We start from the raw sequence: 14944 nt of genomic DNA, 5'->3' as shown, positions 1-14944 counted from the left end.
GATATTTTTATTGGGATGATATTATAGATTAATTTAAATTTATAGATTAATTCAAGAAGTATGTGGTATTTCCACAATATTGTAATCCCAACCAGAAGCATGAAATGTCTATTTATGAAGATCGTGATTTATGTCCTTTTTAGAGTCTTAAATTTTCCCTCATAAAATATTTGTGTGTTCTTGATTAAGTTAATTTTAGATACCTTATAGTTCTTGTTGCTACTTTGAACTGTATTTTCTAGCTGATTACATGTCTACATTGTCTCTGCAACTGCATCTCATTCAGTGTTTGTAAGAAACAGAGACTAACAGGTGCATCAATTTCAGTATGGCTGATTTGAATACAGTAGAATGTTGCTCTGGCAGAATAGCTTGGCCTGGAAAATATGACAGATTAACAGATCAGTAAGCTGCATTTGGATAAATAAACTTGATAGTTGTCCCATATACTTCTTATCCCTTACACCTTAGTGTGGACCCCCAAATGTCCAGTTAAAGAGGAAAAACAACTCAAGTTTTCCTCAATATGAATAGTAGGACAACACTAACTCTTTTTACTTAGAAAAGCCAACACATAGCGTAGGAAACTGGGAGATTTGGTTTTTAACTTTAAGAAAGATGTGAGCATATTTGCAGTCTAAGGAGAAGTCGCCATGGGTAGGAGAGAGCGTAAAGATACCAAGGTAGTATGTTGGAGTCTGAAGAGAAGAGAATGGAGGATTGGAGGTAACAAAGAGACGAAATACATTCTTAGGAACAGGAGGAGAAGAGATCTCTCCTGGCTTCAGTTCACAGATGTTTACTGAGTGCTGGCAATGCCCTGCACCCACCCGTGAAGACGTGGAGATCAAGACCATCACAATCAGTGTCCCTACGGAGCTTGGAAGATGACGACAGAGCCAGACGTTGAGCAAGTGAATATAAGAACACAAGCAGAGGTGCAATCTTAGAAAGAAGTAGGGGTGTGTCTTCCTCCAAGATGGAAGGAAAAAAGAGGGGAGAGCAAGACGTAGTGAGACCACATCTTATTACACCAGGTATAAGGAGGTCCTGAGGCAAGGGGGGGGCAAGGAGTTTAGGCAGATCACGGATCACAGCTTTTTGTCATCTCAAAAACTAAAAAGTAAAGATATCTGCGAAGAATGAAGGAAACCAATCTATAATTGGTGCCATAAAAAGAGGACAGATTTTAAATTACAGCTCCAAGGACAAAATATGAGTGAGCACCAGCATCAAGGAGTAGCTGAAGCAGGAGAGCATAACAGTATGGTCCTAGGACCACCTCCTCCAAATCTTCTGAGATGCTTCTCAAATACGATTCCTACACAGACTCTATTGGAGGCCAACTATATCAGAGTCCCTGGCGGTGGGCCAAGGAGCTATGTTTTTATCAAGTGTTTCAGAAAATTCCTATGCACACCAGAAATCAAGGAGCACTGATGCAATTGGGCTCACCCCCATCATGTTATGAGTTTCTCTGTCAAGGTTCAGAAGGAAATTTCATAATAGTTTAAATCCTTTGTAAAGAATTTATATTTGATATATTTTTAAAATTGAATTTTTAAGGTTATACCTTCCCTCTTCATCTCAACACTTTTTTTTCCCAAGACTATATCTATTATTTGCTCTCTTTAAATTGTTGCAAGTTAAAATGAATAAGAAGCTACTTCTTTCATCAGTGGCTACAAATGATTTTATATTTGCAAAGGATCTTTTGGCTTTTCAAGGAAAAAAATACCTATTTTGAAAGGATTAAATACTTTATTCCAAGAATGAAGACTGCCAGACACTACCGAATAGAATATTTTTTAAGTGTTAGCTAAGTTCATAATTTTCAAGTTCTAATTATTTCTACATTCACATTCTCTTAACATCCACCTTTAAGTGAAATCTAGGAAATTGAAGTTTATTAAATTTGGGCTACACTGAAAGCAACCGACAGCTGAAGATTAAGTAGGTGTGGGAAACATCAAGAAAAGAAAGGTTGACATGGAGTCTCTACATAAAATCCTCGAATTTCACAGACAGCTTCAAATGCCAAACAAAACGGATTATGTAGTAAAGACCCATAGGGAATATTCTCTCAGAAAACTATTGTTTCCAGTGATTAATATCCACCTTTCCCTAAAATAACATTTGTTACAAAAAAGTACATGGTCTGATACATAGGTATAGATACAAATATTCTATTTTGTACGTTGCCTATATATACGAATATATTCCGATTGAAACATGAGTTCCAGCACATTTATAAATCTGTTTATGTTGAAAGAGAAATTTAAAAGTTTGATAGAATTATTGAATAAAATTTATAGAAAACATTGGTTCGTTAAACTGTTTCCCCAAAATATTTTCCTTTCTTTATTGTTATACTTTAAGTTTTAATCCCAAAAATAATTTCTCTAGAATATACTATATATTCAAAGTATATCATCACTACCCAATATAGAATATTTAAAAACAACACCCACTAAAAGAAATCCTCTTTAACTTTGCCATTAGGGCATCCTGCAAAAAGTATTTCTACAGAACAGAGCAACAGACAAACTATAATCTAATATTTTAATTTAAAGCTATATCATTCATTGTGAATAATTGGCATAAGGGCATTTACATATTGTTTTACTTGTCAAGAAATATGTTTTAAGTGATGGATAGATTTGTTTAATATCCTAAAGGTATACTGGACTCTGATCTCCATAGCCACAATTTATGTTGGTTTTGTAAACTTCTTATAGCCAATTTAAAGCTGAGACATTTAAGCATCCAAAATAAAAATTTTAATCCTGAAGTTTCTCAAGAGATAGACCACAGCCACAAAGAATTTTCCTCTCAAGCTCACTCTCTATAGACCATCATTTCATAAATAAAAGAAGACATATATAGCAGATTTAATCATTTTTATGTAATCATTTCAGTAAAATGAGTGACTGTTTCACATTTAATGAGTCTCCTTGTCAATTCATTTAACAGGCATAGTCAAACAATAGTTAAAGACCGTAGGAATTGTAAAATTAGCAATAACAGTTTATAGTGAACATACCTGACCGTGTGTCAGGCATTGTCCTGATTAATCCTCTATTCTGCACACAGCAGCAAAGGGATCATGCCTCTGCTCCGTTCAGAACCCCACAGTCACTTCCCAGCTCACTCAGCCTAACAGCCAGCATCCCCAGTCTGGCCTACAAGGCCCTACACAGTCTGTACACAGATTTCCCCCCTTGCCTCATTTCCTACTCCTCTCACTCAGGGCACACGGCCTCCTTACCATTCTTCCAACATGCCAGTCACCCATCTGCCTTGGAGTCTTTTCAGTTGCTGTTCCCTTTGCCTAGAAACACTCATACCCAGATGTCTGCATGGCTCATCCCCTCACTTCCTTCAGATCTTTCTTCCTATGTCACCTCGTCAGGAACTCCTGCCCATCCGCCTCGTCTGAAATTGCGTAACTCCCCTTGACACATCCAGTCCCCCTACCTGCTCCATTTTCCTCCTTAGCATTTTTGCTAGCTTACTTTACATCTTGTTTGCCTTCTGCCTCCGCATTAGAATACAAGTTCCAGGAGGACAGATTTTGTCTGTCTTGTTCACTGTGCCTAGATCAGTGCGAGGCACGTGGTAGGAACTTAATCGCTGTCTGCTGAATTAGTGAAAGAAGGAATGACACTTCATCACTTTTTCTGAACCAGATAGAGGACAACAGACTTGTGCAATCATGGAGAAATTTAAAGTATGGAAACATTAGACATTAATAATAGCCCAGATTTGACAGAAGTCTCCTGCTATAGCTATTACTCCTTACCAAAATGAGAACAAGGGGGAAAAGCAGTCTCTTTTCTGTCCCTCAGTTCCTGACACTTTAGGTACTTAGTAAATATTAGTTGTATACTTGTTGGCCCAATCTGCTACGTCTTCTAGCTTTGTGACAGAATTGCATTTCTGCTCTTGATTAATCCATAACATTTTAGCATCCAGTCATTCTCAAAACTTGATTTGCATTCTCTGGTTTGACCAAATCTAGACTGGAATATTTCTTGACATAAAAAATATAAAGTTGGAAAGCATGAGAACTGTAATTGTGAGCATAAATCAGCACAACGAGCGGCCTCATTCCTGCGGCATCTAAGCCATGGCAGTGGCCCAGGATAACGATTCTCCTTAGGAAGATTATGAACACAGAATGCTGGCTGCAGACACTCGCCCTCCATGGGGATGGAGGGAGCGTTTCTGAGGTCTCGTTCTACCATCAAACCCCACCTGCCACCACTTTGTTCTGCTCTGTCTTTCTGCATGCCCATGCTGGCTCTCCTTACCTTAACCACCACCTGTTTAGGCTCAGCTGTGTTCTGTGACCAGTGATCACCACAGCTACAGAATTCCAGGCACCAGCTTGCCAATAACGATGGAAAGTTTGGGGCTATCAAGGAGCGGACTCTTAATAAGTACATATTAAATACTCTTTAAAGAGTGTCCAGGCTGGTGTGCTGCCAGAGTTGTCACCACACTAGTTGAGCACGGCACAGTGGAAAGTGCACGGGTTTTGGGATCAGACAGACCTGGGTTCAAATTCCAACTCTGAGTTTTTTAAAAATAGCTCATACTTACTACAAAGTTACTACATACCAGGCACTAAGCTAAGCACTTTACATATATAATCAGTTGACACTCATGATGATATGACATAAGTAGTAGTATTCCCATTTTTACAGATAAGGAAATGGAGGCTTATTAATGTGCCCCAAGCCACATAGCTAGTAAATGGCAAAGCAGGGACTTGACCCTTAATTTTTCAAATCCATACTCTTAACCACTATTTTATACTAACTTTCTGAGTTTCAGAACAGAAATTAACTTTATTAGCTCTTAGGATTTAAATTAAAAAACGTAAATAACCAAGAACATAGTGGCCACTCAGTAAATGTGAAAAACCTATCCTTTAAATTTGATATTTGAAGAATTACGGTTAATTATTCTGTATGTTAATAGATTGTTTTACATGTTAAAAAAGAATTATTACTTTTAGCAATATATACAAAAATAGTCACAGGTAGAATAATATGTCTGGATTTGCTTCAAAATAAGCCAGTGGAGTTGGAGACATAAATGAAACAAGACTGTCATGATAATTGTTGAAGTTAAGTGATGACTACTCTGAGGGATTATAATACTATTCATTCTACTTTAGTTATAATTGGAAATAATAAAAAATGTTTTAACATTTTTTTAATGATTTAAAGAAAAGCGTGCGTGTGTTTCTGTGTATGTGTGTGTGTGTGTACACGAAGAGAGAAAGAGACTTATTTTTCTATAAAGAGTCTCCATAAATTGGAAAGAAACCATTCTGTTTCTTATGAATGAAACCGATCTTTAGATATATGGTTTCTTAAATGAAAAGTTGTTGCAATATAAGAGAATGATTTATCTGGAGCCACATTTTAAAAAAGTAAAACCATTAGCTATGTTGAAATTGCCCTCAAAACCACAACTGTGTCCTCTGCAGTCCTGGATTTATATGGTAACTAAACGAAAAAAGTAGGTGTTTTCTGCTTCACACACAAAGCATTAAAATTTAACCAACTGCAATAAACAGAAGATTCAAGTTTTCTGGCCAATAATTTGTTTTAAAAGCATAAAACACAAGGGATTTTTTCCCCAAAACATCTTTGAGAATACTAAATTGGAAAAATGTCAAGAAAGTACTAGATGAATAATATCAGCAAGAGAATAAGTTTAATTCATGCACTTCCTATCTTCTTATAAAAACTAAAAGCATAAATATTGGTTATATATTGTGGGATTTTTTCTTCCACGGGATTAAACTATTAGAGACCTAAAATTTTCAGGAAGGATCCCTTGGTAAATTCACTAGGGATGTGACTTATGTCTTCAATGTTAATATGAAAATACAGCAGAAATTTGGTGATAGCATGATGAAACGCCTATTTTGAGGAAAAGGAAAAAAGATTGTAAAGTTGTAGATGGTGAAGTGAACACTAGGTAGAAATTTAAGATCTGTCAGCCCACCAAACTTTTTACATGTTGGGGAAAATGCTCACCAGTCTTTGTTATATTCACCAGCAAGGACCATCTCTTCAGGAGGACACCGTTTGTGGTCAAGTTTTCAATATTTTAAATTTCTCACTTGTTCAAAAACCAATTTGTTGTTTTACCAGAAATGACTCATTCAACCATGACAAGAAAGGAGAAAATTGAGTCTCACTCAATTAAGTAAATATTCACAACTCTGAGTACGTATCCGCAGAGTCACAATCTAAACTTTAGGCCTAAAGGCAAGCATGGAAACATCCAGTCTGTTTCCATTAACATTTTTGGTGAGTCAGTCAGAGAGCATGATTTTAATTCTCTTCACCAACACTTTTTAGAAGAGTTGAAATATGTTTTTAAAAAGAAACTTAGACCTTAGGGAAAAAACCTATTACAAAGCTACAATTAAAAGTAACATGTAAGGAAAAGAAATATATGGTCTTAAATAGCTATATTACGTATTCTTTCCTCTCCCACCACAATAATCACCAACCAGATCAGAAAAAGGAAACTATAGTACAGCAGAAAGAGTGCTGAACTTACAAATAGAAGCTCCGATTTTCAGTCCCAGTTTTGTCTCACACCTGTGTAAGTTAGTTACCCACTCTGAGCCTCGATTTCTTCCTCTACAAAATGGTGATAACGATACTTCAGAGTTGCGAATATTAAGATTAAATCAGACATTCAGTTAAAGACCTAAATGAAACAAAACAAAATCTATAATTATTCTTCACATGTGTATAATTTTAATAGAAAATACTATCAAAATGTGAGTTAAAGACATAATTAGAGGATACAGTATGTTTTATTTAGCAATGGGATCACTTGCTAACCTAATGGGGGCAGAGAGGAAGTGTTCTGTGGGAAATGATGACCTTTCAGAAGACCTTTATCACATGAGTTAAAGGTAACTTCATTGGTTGGGGCAAAAATCACTTTAATACTGATACCTGTTAGTCCTGCAGACTTGCCTCTTTGCATTTCTACCAAATTAAACTTTGTTTTCCTTTTGGGGGTGTCATGCATTGATCTTTTTCTTTGCTCAGTAAGCCAAATTTTCATCCTTTAAGAGTCATATAGATTCGCTTTTTAAAATTACACACAAAAAAGCTTATTTTTTGACACTGGTTTTCATTTTAGTGATAATTGTCTTGAAGCCAAAATTAAAGTCAGGCCCGTGTCTTCTTCTCCACCACATTCTTTTCCTGCTATAGTTATTCACTCTCAGAAAAAATAATTGGGACTAGAATGCTTAAAGAAAGATGGAGAAAAACAATTATAGTGGAAGAATGAAACATGAAAAGAATTAAAATGATAACTTAGAAATAGGATGATTATAAGCAAAAATAAGTGATTTTTAACCTGATTAATCTTTATTACTAAGCAAAAATCCTGTAAGTTAGAATTTGAAAACCTAGTCTGTCAGTTTCATTAGTATAATATGAAAATCCAATAAAAGTAAAATATAAACATTTTGTACAAAAAGTCCTTATAAATGAGAAATTTGGGACTTTGCTGGTGTTTTAACAACCTTTTATTTTTTAATTCTACAACATATCTCGTATTTCCCTAGGCCATTAACATTAGTTAATAAGCACATACATGAATTTGCACACAGATGCTTTAAATGTACAATGACACAATCTCTACAATGCATTTAAGTCATTTTTCTCTCTGCCCATTTGGATGACAGAATAAGACAATGAATCTTGATAGTCTACATGAAAATTGAAGAACAGCGTATTATTGACATCTTCATTCAATACACCCCTCCCCGCAAAAAAGATGCTTTCAGAAACGTGTTTGGCAAACTTGATGTTGTTCTTGTAGATCCTGATGCTTCAGAAGCATGACTTCTCTGAGGAAACACTAGATCTTGTAACAGAAATATCTTTAAATCTTTTAGATAGCCAGTCCACAGGGAAAGGTTTAAGAAAGGATCAAAGCTTGTCCTTTCAGCTTGAATTATTCCATTACAGCTGAATGTGACATAATTACAAAAGATGTTGGATGTGGAATCTCATCAGGATTAACTGACACTCATCTTTGTTGAAAAAGTCTCCCCAGCTGTTGCTCTGATCGCCAAATGTGACAAGAGTACAGAGTACAAAAGTACTTGTAAGTGACCACAGCTTGGGGTGAGCTGAGCTTCCTTAGGCCATTTTGTGACTTTCCACAAATATCAATAGTATGAAAAAACAGAAAACATTTCTCCAAATATAGTTCCATTTTCATCTGCAAAGCAGCTTAGAAAACACGGAAAAGCAGCAGCATCAAGGGGCTTATCCTTTGGCACATTTGGGTTGGACGCAGCCAAACCCATTTAGCTATAAACATTTCAATCAGAAATGATCATTTGCACTCCTATGCAAGTCTGCGTATGTTCTTATTTGTTTATACATCCGCATCTTAATTTGGCGCTCCCTATCTCAAGGCCTGTTAATGGCCTTGCTGGTAGAAATTCCTGTTATTGGGGATGATCCGGAAAGAGCGTTTACGACCCTGAAAATGAAATAAGCTGAATAAATATTTAATTTCCTACTATGTTTAACAAGTTCTGGCCATCAGTAAATCGCATTTAAAATTTTAAAAGGTGTGTTTTTTGCAAGCATTTGCCAAAGTTTCTTCTTTCGAATATCACCATGGAAGTTCGATCGTAAAATATAACATCAAACATAAAATGTCGAATAATTACTCATTCCAAAGGATTTGGGAAAAGAAAAAAAAATACTTTTCTTTCCTTCCTTGTGGTGGATTACATTTTCTTCATACATTATTAATGAAGTTAAACTACTAGTAACATGCCAAATGTGCTGCACAGGAGATTTGTGCCTAATCCAGCACAAAACAGGCCCAGTCACATCACGATAGAAAAAAGCACAAATGTCAACAGTTTCACACTGGGACTAGATTAAGCAGACCGTACTTACTGATTTCTTACACAGGGATTATCTCACTTTTAGTGCCATGAGCAGGAAGGCCACACTTCTCTTATATTAACACAGAACTGCACCTGAGGAAAACAGAAAGGGTGAGGGGATGCCTTGTCCCCACTCCCCCTCAGCCCCACGGCCACAGAACCTTGATTTATTAAATACCACAGACTTAAGCCATTGTTTGGATAATGGGCTACATAAAAATGTCTAATCGTGATATACAAGTAGTAATACCTTAGAGATCAAATATAATATTGCTTCTCATTGAACTCTGATTAGATCGTGCTTAAAATAACTGGTGTTTATTGTTTACCCTTCTACTTGCTAGGTTCAAAAAGCTCCAAGGCTTAGATCATGGCTGGATTCCTTACAGGCAATATTAATGTTGAAAGAGTTTAAGGATTTTTTCCCCTTTAATCTCTGGAGGCTAAGGCTTGCAGCCCTTACGTAAGCAAGCTCCCGTTGACTTCAGTGAGAGTTTAGCAGTTGCATAAATATCACAGGAGCTGGCTCTCATTCTTCATTATTAGTCTTGCTCAAAGGGTATGTATTCACTGGAAGTGTAGTTTTCAGGCCTTTGATTATCCATGTGGACAGGATTATGTCTATTATTCATGTCTAGAGTATGTACTATTAAACTAGGCTATGTGAAAAATTAAATAAATTTATTTATTTACTCATTTATTTGTACTTCAGGATACAGACGTAACTGTGACCTCAAAAATTACAAGGACTGTCACGCAGTCTAAAGACTGATCCCATTATATCAATGACAACAAAATCTTCTAAGGCTTCTGTACTAAATAACTTCCCAAATGTACCTTTTTAAAAAACTTAATCCCTAGAAAATGTTTCAAGGAACTTTATCTTATGAGGAATTTTATCTGAAGAGGAATTTTATCTTAAGATGCACTTCCATTTGGCTCATAAACTCTTCGTTAATTTACCTTGGCTCTTATTCCAATTACTTAGTATAGTGGCTAAGAAACCAGTCATTCAGTTAATGAGTGAAACATTTCATCATTTAGGGCTTCTTGTTTATATGGTACCAAACAATGGTTCATCATCTTGTTCATATACAATTCTGAAATAACTGTTTAGAAAATTCTGGCAATAAAAAAAAAACAAGCGAAAGAAACTTGAGAAATAGTAAAAGGAATGGGTAAGGCCATATTGGCTTGACTTACCAAAATAGCAGATACAATTGACTACCATTCTCTAACTGGGGACACCCAGAAAGAAAAGAATAGGTTCTTCACCATTAAGAAAATCTCAGAGAGAGAGATTTTTCCAGGTTAACAATCTTTTCCCAGAATTCTTTCCCCACTAATTTTGATTAAAATTTTCTCTATTAGGAATCTTCTTTGGCAGTTCATAACTCTACCTACGCCTCTGGGCAAGTATTCATTTCAAAAGTGAAAGTTGCACAAATCTTGCTAAAAAAGCAAATAACTAACCTGTGGCACACACTGAATCCTACATTGTAAAGGGTTAGATATGAGCATATCTGTTTAAAATCATAATCATATTCCCATGGAACATGACAATTTTAAAGCATAATCATAATTTATCTCATTTACATCTAACAGCACAATTGAGTGGCCATCACTGATCCTTTCTACCGATGAGGATACTGTGTGACTTTCTATATCATGCAGCAAGAAAGTAGAAAAACAGGGCACTTAACTCCAGGTCTTCTGACTACAAATCTAACACTTTTCCCCTTCACATCAAGGCAACCATTCTGTTAATGTTTACCCTCAGTTGCTATATGTTAGCCCCAAGAAAATAAAGTAAAAAGTTTTCAACCACTAGAATAGAGCATTGGAATGTATTTGCATCCTCTTTCACTAACATCTGCTTCCACGTTTCTAACAGCAAACTACGAAGACCACTGCTGGTACTTCAGATGACTTTAGGTAGGATCCAACCCATATTTTTATTTTAATACTTTAATATTCCTTTTTCAAAACTACCTCTATAGGAAGAGATTCCAGTTTTCACTTATAGTTGTAATTTAAAGATTCCATTTTTTTGCGTGTGAGGAATATTGGCCCTGAGCTAACATCTGCCAATCCTCCTCTTTTCTTTTTCTTTCTTTTTTTTTTTTTTTTTGCTGAGGAAGGCTGGCCCTGGGCTAACATCCATGCCCATCTTCCTCTACTTTATATGGGATGCCATCACAGCATGGCTTGACAAGCAGTGAGTCAGTGCGCACCCGGGATCCGAACCAGCAAACCCCGGGCTGCGGCAGCAGAGTGCGCACACTTAACTGCTTGCGCCACCGGGCCGGGCCCTAAAGATTCCATTTTAATGATGTTAGTTTTTTAAAAAAGTGATGCTGTCTAAAAAATATTAATTAAGTATTATCATAAATGACACAAGATTATGGCAAAAATATGAAAATGAAATGGGAATGACTGAAGTTTGGAAAACACTGATTCATTGATGCTTCCCTGTGACCTGGAAAAATACAAGGAAGAATAAGGCACACATGCTAACTTCAGGTACCTGCAGTCTTGTGATAATTTTTATATGCATTATGATAGATAATAGTGCTATTAGAAAAGAAGAAAGATCTAAAATCAACAATCTAAGCTTTCATCTTAGGAAGCTAGAAACAAGAAGAGCAAATGAAATCCCAAGTAAGCAGAAGAAAAGAAATAATAAAAATTAGAACAGAAATCAATAACATTGAAAACAGAAAAACAATAGAGAAATCAATGAAACCAAAACCTAGTCCTTTGAAAAGATCCACAAAAATTGATAAACCTCTAGCCAGGCTAACTACAAAAAAGAGAAGAAAAAGATAGAGAAGACAGACACAAATTACTAATATTAAAATGAAAGAGAGGCCATCACTACTGATCCCATGGACATTAAAAGAATAATAAAGGAATGTTATAAACAACTCTGTGCTCACAAATTTGATAACAATGAAATGGACCAATTCTTTGAAAGACACAATCTGCTAAAACTCACACAAGGAGAAATAGATAATCTGAATAGGCCTATATCTATTAAAGACATTGAATCAAAAATTAATAACCTTCCAAAATACAAAGCACCAGGCCCAGATGGTTTTACTGGTAAAGTCTACCAAATATTTAAGGAAAAAATTATACCAATTCTCTATAATCTCTTCCAGAAAATAGAAGCAGAGAGGATGACTTCATTCTGAGGTCAGCATTTCCCTCATACCAAAACCCAACCCAAACATTACAAGAAAGGAAAACTATAGACCAATATCTCTCATGAACATAAATGGAAAAATCCTCAACAAAATACTAGCAAATTGAATTCAACAATGTATAGAAAGAATTGCATACCATGACCAACGAGGATTCATTCCAGATGTGCAATGCTGGTTCAACATTCAAAAATCAATTAACATAATCCATCACATCAGCAGACTAAGAAAAATTTTATGATAATATTAATAAAAGCAGTAAAAGCATTTGATAAAACCCTACATCAATTCATGATAAAAATGCTCAACAAAATAGGAATAGAGGGGAGATTCCTCAACTTGATAGAGAACATCTACAAAAAACCTACAGCTAACATCTTGTTCAATGGTGAGAAACTAGATACTTTCCTGTAAGATCAGGAATAAGATAAGGATGTCCCCTCTCACAACTCCTATTCAACATTGTGCCGGAAGTCCTAGCTAATGCAATAAGACAAGAAAAGAAAATAAGAGATATACAAACTGGGAAGAAAGTAATTAGTAGTGTCCACCAATATTTCTGGTTCTCCTCTCTTTTCTGCACATTCAAGAGTTTTACATTCCTCTATGAACTTAAAGGTAGCTTGCTTTTGCCAATGAAATATGAGGAAAGTGATAAGTCTCAATTCCAGACAGAAGTGATTAAGAGTTGGTGTGTGTAGGGCCGGCCCCGTGGCTTGGCGGTTGGGCACGCGCGCTCTGCTGCTGGCGGCCTGGGGTTCGGATCCCGGGCACACACCGACAGGCCACTTCTCCGGCCATGCTGAGGCCGCGTCCCACATACATCAACTAGAAGGATGTGCAGCTATGACATACAACTATCTACTGGGGCTTTGGGGTGAAAAAATAAATAAATAAAATCTTTAAAAAAAAAAAAAAAAGAGTTGGTGTGTGATTCCCCATGTTTTCTCCTCCTGCTATGGCAACTGTGAAAGCATTTGTTGAGATGGAGGTGTCACAAGCCACCTGGAAAATTGAGCTGCCACATGAAGCACAGCTAAGCCACTAAAATTTTGCTGGGTTTTTTTGTTACCACAGCATTAGCTGATTAATATGTGTATGAATACTTATAACTAACATAGCAGGGTAGCTTTAACTAACTCTGATAATTTATGTAGTAATAGGAGAGAGAAAGGGGAAATGTCTTCTGGCTGGAGGACAGGAAAACTTTCTTAGGAAGTGGCATTTATGACGAATGGGTCAGGACTTTGCAAGTCAGAGTATGGGAGGGTGCAGTCAGGTGGAAGAAATCATGCGAATAAATTCCCAGAGGGTAAGATAAAGGGCATGGGTTGGGAATGGTGTACAGGAACGTGGGAATGCGAGCTTGTGGTGGAAGCTAACGGTGGAAAGATAAGTTGTAGCTGGATTGTAGAAGGCCAGAAATGTAAGCCCAGGATCTTGCACTTGATTCCGTCAGCAATAGAGAGAGTGGCTGAAAGCTTTTCAGCTAGGAAATGCCATGATCAGAGCAGGACTCTAGACAGGTCAGGCTCACAGAGGTGCATGGAAGGCAGAGGAAGTAGTTGGAGGGTTTGCAACTTTCTGATTGAGAAGAAATAAGGAGCTAAATTAGGACAGTGTCAGAGATGATGGAAATGAACTGGTAAGCACGAGAAACATTTTTATGGTACAACTGATAAAACTTAGTAATTTATTAGATGTGGGAGGAAAGAGAGAGGCAGGATTTGAAGAAAACAAATGAGTGGGTGAATCCCAGCCAAGCCAGAGAGCACTGGAGGAGAGCTGTTGTGGAATGAGACGAAAGGTGACGAAGGCCTTGAATTTGAATATTGTACGAGCTTGCTATTGAGCTGCACCACGATTATGCTATCAGGGTGGACTTATTCAGATTACTTGCCCCTTAGATCAGGAGAAACAACCATTTTGATTAGTAAGACACAGTATAAGTTGGGCTGAGCTCTAAAATGATACAATAGGATAATTGCTCATTAAGATGATATAATCCTAACCAAAAGAACACATAAATTCAAACAACTATGCTTTTACGAAAGTGAGCAAATATCCTATTATCTGTATATCAGAATATTAGATGACCTAAAGTCACTTAATTCAACATACAGTGTAGGCTCTCTGTCCTGTGAATGATTTAAATATTGGTATAAAAAGAACTAAATATTCAAGGAAACCATACAACATTTGTTGGGATTAAAAATGGTGAATAAGCTGAAAATTTGCCAAACCCTAACTCAAATCCTTTTAGTATAATGACCTGACACCCTTAGAAAGATAAGCTCATACAATTTTTGAAAATATGCATTAATAATATGTAAACAGTCAAAAGGATAGTCAATTTGGAGAAATATACATTAGAAAATGAGAAACAATAATAGATTACCTGAAAAATGAACAAAATGTTAATGAACAGGGCAACTCAGATGAATTTTTGGAAACTCAGACATCTAATTTTCACACCCTCCAAAAAACAGTAATAATTGACCAACAAAAGCAAATAAATGAGAGCTCTAGCTTCCTCTTATCTCTCAGTATACAAATCAGGTTCCCAGACACCCTCCCCACTTTTGCACCACCTCAGATCAATGCTGTCAACAAAAGCGCATCTCCTCTTCTCCTGTGTCCTGCTCCTGAGTGACTAAGCCAAAAGCTGTTTTTCCAGAGTCTTCCTCTCAGCTTGAAGTCAAATCCCCTCTAACGTATTTGGTATTTAGTCCAGAGATGTTTGCTTTTGAATGGAGACTTCAAAGTCCAAAAG

At 36.4% G+C, this 14944-nt stretch overlaps 1 long non-coding RNA gene across 1 annotated transcript in view; it reads right to left on the bottom strand.

Moving 5' to 3' along the window:
- Positions 1 to 7557: 7557 nt before the first annotated feature.
- LOC131411113 (uncharacterized) overlaps positions 7558 to 14944 on the bottom strand; it is a 44205-nt gene continuing 36818 nt past the window's right edge. The window contains exons 2-3 of the long non-coding RNA XR_009221496.1: positions 8976 to 9058; positions 7558 to 8547 (exon numbers count right to left, since the gene is read on the bottom strand). This is a non-coding gene — a long non-coding RNA (uncharacterized LOC131411113). The remainder of the gene's footprint in view (positions 8548 to 8975; positions 9059 to 14944) is intronic.

This window comes from Diceros bicornis, chromosome 11 (assembly GCF_020826845.1).
Source record: "Diceros bicornis minor isolate mBicDic1 chromosome 11, mDicBic1.mat.cur, whole genome shotgun sequence".
In the NCBI taxonomy this organism is placed as follows: domain Eukaryota; kingdom Metazoa; phylum Chordata; class Mammalia; order Perissodactyla; family Rhinocerotidae; genus Diceros; species Diceros bicornis.
The sequence above is the reverse complement of the archived record's forward strand: the minus strand, read 5'-3'. Positions and strand labels throughout refer to the sequence as shown.